Source organism: Haemaphysalis longicornis, unplaced genomic scaffold (assembly GCF_048455015.1).
Source record: "Haemaphysalis longicornis isolate Haplotype H1 unplaced genomic scaffold, Haemaphysalis longicornis Haplotype H1 scaffold_1, whole genome shotgun sequence".
NCBI lineage: Eukaryota > Metazoa > Arthropoda > Arachnida > Ixodida > Ixodidae > Haemaphysalis > Haemaphysalis longicornis.
In genome coordinates, this window is record NW_027526203.1 from 368,242,770 (window position 1) to 368,248,391 (window position 5,622).

Sequence of the window (5,622 nt, forward strand, 5' to 3'; positions counted from 1 at the left end):
ACCAGAAAAGTGATTAAGTGACTGGCCTTGGTGCCACCAGCTACCAAATGACACCACTCTAAGTGGATATGTATGAACCAGGGGTCATCTTCATGGCACCCATATGAGAAGCCAAGGTGCGTTATGGTGGTTAAATGCCGTTGTAACGTAACCCATAAAACCCGTTGTTAAATTTTGAGTCTTGCTAAGGAATGCTGTAGTGCTTCATGGCAAAGCAAATGTTTTAAAAAACAACTTGTCAGACTGCACAGCAAGTGTCACGTCCAGCATTTAGCAGCAGCCCACATGGGGCAGCCGTGGCTTGGAGGACGTAGAGGAGTTTTACGGGCACGTCATTGTGGTTCTGGTTAAGAATAACGGCACTTTGTTTTTGAGACTAACTCCAACTTCTGTGGGTGATACTCAACACCTCTTTATTAACAATTGCCCAAGTACTGTGCCTTAAATAAGCCTTTGATGAGCTAGAAAACAGGCTGACCCCCACATCTCCGTCCCATCCCGGACTTGCAGGCATGGTTGTACGAGAGCGTACAAGTATGGTCGACACCATCCAATCCCACTCAGTGCCTGTTAATTCATCTGAACACTCCGTCCACTTCTTTCCATGAGTTGGTCATGTATTGATATAATCAAGCATATTTTTGGAAAGCTATGTGCTTTTAATCAATCATCGCAAGTATTTACTCAATAAAATCAGTACACCAAGTTTGAAGCCAAATCAAAAATAGATATCTAAAATGTTTATTAAATATTGTTTATCACAAATCAAAACTGTAAACACTGATTCTATTAAGTATTTTTTCATATATGTAATTAAACTTGCAAACATTTTTCAAATAAGATGTTTCATGAAATATAATATTATAATATGAAATATAATATAGGTGATGTATCAGCTTTAGCTGTTCTGTTAGTCCAGCCAGCATAATGAACAGAGCTGAATGGGGGACACGGTGGTGACTGATGAGGGACTTCTGCTGCCTTCACTGATGCTGCAAGAAATAAATAAAGGCAGTCAGTAAAGCAATCAAGAAATCAATCATTACAGTGTTGTTGACAGGGCACACAACAGCCGCGCTTGATAGAGCATACGTGCATACTTTGATCTGGAAGTGACTCAGACTCAAGCTGGTCTCCTGAACACGCATTTTTCTTTTTGGGAACACAACCTTATGTCGACACTGTACATACCTCAAATGGGCAAACAAGGACTGGTTTATGTATGTAAAAACTTCCATTCTCCAACATCCACCAAAGCATACCTTGATTGCCACTACTTCATAATTTATAATACCCATAAGGTAATGTCATTGCCTAATCTCACTGCCATATCGTAATTCTGGTCTTTATTCGTTGTAAAACCCACAAGCTCACACACACTGTTCCATTATGCCTTTAAGTTTACAAATTGCACAGTATAGAAGAACTTCGAAGGCCCTGAGTAAATTTGAGATTGTGTATGCGTGAATAGTACTTTTCAAAACCAATACCAATTCCCTGTCTCTCTTCTTTTGAGGTTTTGAAGGAAGGGAGGGGAAAGGGCCCGAAACTGCAGATATATGTCAGCTCTCTGTTTCCCCGTCTCTTCTTTTTTGAGGTTTTGAAAGAAGGGAAGAGAAAGGGCCCAAAACTGTCTGACAGTTTCGGGCCCTTTCCCCTCCCTTCCTTCAAAACCTCAAAAGAAGGAGAGAGACGGGGAAACAGTGAGCATCGTGAAAGGAAGAAACTTGGATCGAGCGGGCGAGAAAATGTGGGTGTTCCGCTGTCGCCATAAAATTGTGTCGTATGTGTTTTCGCGTTCGTCGGCTTGATAGGAGCTTCAAATTCGCGTTCCGCCGGCAACCTGGACTTCGACTTCTGGCGGTTGGCGCATTGGCATTCTGCTGCCGCGCGCGGCCGTCGAATCACACCTGCCTGCTTGCGTCTGTTCAGCAAGTGGTCTCTCTGCTTATCAGTGTCTGTCAAAGCCGCATTGTAACTCAGCTCCTTTCTTTGCCCCCATTTCAGAAATCCATTGCCGTTCGTTTCACTTGGCCTTGAGTTTCACACTGTCGCCTGTTCCTTCTCAACCTGCTCGACCCTATCGGCTTTATCTCGCGCTCGCAAGGCACCGAGCTGGCGAGCTATAAATAGCGCGGGACAGTATGGGGGTCGCATAGCGCGCGGTGCATGGCTGGCAGGCTAGTGCAGATGCCATGGAAGGGAGGAGGGTACAAAATGGGCGTTTTCATTTTAGACACTTCACATTTCAGTGAGGGGTTCGCAAATTATGCGAGAACACGCTAAATATAGTAGTGTGAATAAATTCTTAGCCCACCTGTCGTGTGAGGTCATCTACGAGGCCGGCATTTACCCGTACCCCGATAATACGACACCCCGGTCATACGACGCTTTCACGCGGTCCCTTGATGATAGTTTTTTTTCTTTCCCACTTTATAAAATAATTACTGACTTAACCGGATAAACGATGTAAAGTGTGGTAATTTGAGCCAGTCTACGCAGTGCAAGCAAAACCGGGAGCTTGACAAATTTACTTCAGTGTCCCTTTAAAGTAGGACATCTGTTAGGCATTAAGGGTAGGTATCTTTCAAGTTGAGACGACGGGACGTCAAGCTGCAGGTACAGGTGAATGACGTTAGACGTCACAGTGCGACGTCAAGCTTATAACATCGAACTATCGCATGCCTACAACGCCACCTATTCCTCCACCCACCCCCTTCCTCGCACCAACCTTTGCAGGGAGTTATAAACTGAATATAGGATACGTGAAAAAATTAGGCTACACAATTAAGCTTCACAAAATAGGCTTCATGAAACAGCCAGTCTGTTTCCTGAAGCTTCATGAAACATCCTTCACGAATTTCCTGCAAAACCAGCAGACAACGTAAGTGCTTTCACACTAGAATGTTGCAGAGGCCAGAAGCCCCCTACGCTTGTGCAGCTTAGTGTGGGTGCAGAAGTGGTTGTTCCATGCTAGTACTCGTAGCGCTTGACACAGGGCTAAATGTGCCAGCGTGTGCCCAAAGCAGCTTGGATCGCTGGTGCATGTTTGCGAAGGTCGACTGCAGAGGAGCGAGGTTGGGCCAGTGGCGACACACTGCTGAACTGCACAGGCGTGGTTCATGCTAAAATCACACATCCCCTCTTTCTTCGGCAAGCTCTGCGGTCGCGGTTAAATCTTTGTGCTCTGAGGCCGTGACGACCGTGCGGACGCCTGAAGGCAACTTTTGCAAAAAAAGTTCTCGAAGCAATGCTCCGTCTAGCGTGGCTGATATCTCGCCGAGCAACTGTTGCATGTGCCGCAAAAGCTGGCTAGGAGTACGGTCACCGAGTTCCGTGCCGCGAAGCAATTGCTGCAGTCGTCGTGGTTCGGAGGGCGTAACTCGGCAAACAAGGGTTTCTTTTCGCGTTGCATATGCATTTTCGACAGGTGGTGTGAGCAAAAGATCCCTTACTTCACTGGCTATGGCGGGCGGCAGACTGCTGACTACGCAGTGGTATTTCGTAAGGTCTGCGGTGATGCGTCTGGCTGCGAACTGAGTTTACACTTGTATGAACCAAAGTGTGGGGTCCGCAGTCCAAAAGGGGAGCAGCTTACCGTCAACTGAGGATACTGTCGGAGGGGCATCGTTTGTGGACGTTGAAGCCATATTGGGGCTGGTTCGACACTCCGGTGGCTGTGTCTGAATTCCGGGTCACCAATGTTGGCACGCGCTGCTTGGCAGAGCTGCGCAAGTGAACAACCCGTGTCCCAAACAACAACTGACCGTTTATTATCAGCCTTCCTCTCGAAGATAACTTTCTCTTGTGTGTGCATGCGCGCTCTTTGCACCACACACGGAAGTGCCGCTTTGCGTCGCCACACAGTAAAAACCAGAGTAAAAAGAGCATTAACAAAATCACGAAGACCAAGAAATTCCGAAAGCTAAAAAAAAAAAAAACATCGCAATGTCGGACTCGAACCTGAGCCTTCTTGTTTAACTACAGGGGCAGCTGCAAACACGGGTTTTTAGTGATTATATATCCCATAGAATCTCCGGGTAGCGTTCTCAGCCAATGAGGCGACTGCCGTGAGAAATTTCTGGCGGTAATTCTCACGGTTGCCGTGATAACCGACACTAGGAACGGAAAAGGCACTTCGCCCAGCGCGTGCGCGAAATGTGCGCCCGCTTCCGTGGCCCCCACGTGAGGAAGGGTGACACGTGGATGGGCGAACACGAGGAAGTTTGTGCACGTGTTTTTCGACTGCAAGATCTTCGGGGACCGTTTTTAGTACGGGCGCCGCTAGGCGCGACCGGTACTGTAAAAAGGTTCATTGCACGACTACCGATGAGGCTACGCCCGCCTAAATAATCTTGCTTTTACCAAACCTAACCCAACACCAAAGTTGTATTTGGCCCTCATGTGGCTAGGCTTGATTAGGTTAGGTAGCAGACGCGGCTTCGTCGGGAATTGTAAAATTCAAGAGCCAAGCATTCGGAAACGACTTTTAGTTTGTTACGCGCACGAAAAAGTGCACATCGATGTGACTGAACAGCGTTTACAAACCCAAGCATGATACCTCTGGCGTTTGTAGCCAAAGTTTGAGCATGGTTCTCACCTTTTCGGCAATGGCTTCTCAGTTTTTCCACCACGTACAACGTCTCTCCAAAACGCCGATTCGCCAGACGATCCGGACGATGAAGTTTGCTGGTGGGCCCATTTTGACAGCGGGTGCATTTCCGCTTGGGCTGTTGAGGGCCTCTTGCCAGCACCTTTGCGGGATGGCATGATACAATTTGGCGGTTACGTTCGCACCATTTAAACACGGCCACAGCACGCACCTAAAAAACGGCGCGAAAAGAACGCGGTACAATGCGACGGTGCTGGCACAACAACGCGCATTTCTAATTTAGGCAGCGTCTGGGAACTTCTAGCAACCCGCGCCACAGAACCGACAGAACAGGGAGGATTTTCCCGCGCGGGGCACGAGATTGAGCATGATGATGATGATGATTAAAGGCCTCCCCTTTGAATCATGGAATCGGGGTGATGGCGTGCGCCATCTAGCCTATCTTAGTAGTTTGAATTTAAATTTAGTCCCTCAACTCGGATTTCTTTTTACTTCCGCCCTGCCGCTACCCCTGGCCGGGCTGTTATTTTATCGACTTCCCTGCTTTTTTTCCACCAATACTCTAGCCGCTGCTTAGTAATACCTACTGTTGACCAGAAGGAGTACTGACACGAAATTTCAAAGCTGAGATAACTATGTAAAACGCTTCCTTTTTATCAGGAGATATCTCCCAGCAAGTTTCAACAGCAACCGTTCAGCGAAACATATTTAAAATCCATTTTAATCTTCGCCCGCACGAGAAAGGCCAGAGCGGGTCGACGTGACATCATCTGCTACGTGCCCCAAACTGTCGACGTCGGGGCTCCCGTGACGAAGCCGACGCGCTGGCTGTGGTTGGCGCGCGCTGCTCGGGCGTGTGTACACGTCATGGTTTTAGGACTGACGTCATGCTGCCAGGGCCTGTGGGGACGGCGAAGACCTCGGCCGGTCTGGGCGCGCGCGTGCGCTCGCTCGCGCGCGCTTCCAGAGAGGCAGCGATACGGCAAGAATGGTGACGCCATGTGATACAT

General features: G+C 48.1%; 1 long non-coding RNA gene across 1 annotated transcript; it reads right to left on the reverse strand.

Moving 5' to 3' along the window:
- Positions 1–402: 402 nt before the first annotated feature.
- On the reverse strand, positions 403–4,923 carry LOC144155063 (uncharacterized). The gene is made up of 3 exons (XR_013319498.1): positions 4,601–4,923; positions 3,599–3,727; positions 403–992 (listed from the first exon to the last, which is right to left on the reverse strand). It is a non-coding gene; the product is annotated as an uncharacterized LOC144155063 (long non-coding RNA).
- Positions 4,924–5,622: the final 699 nt, after the last annotated feature.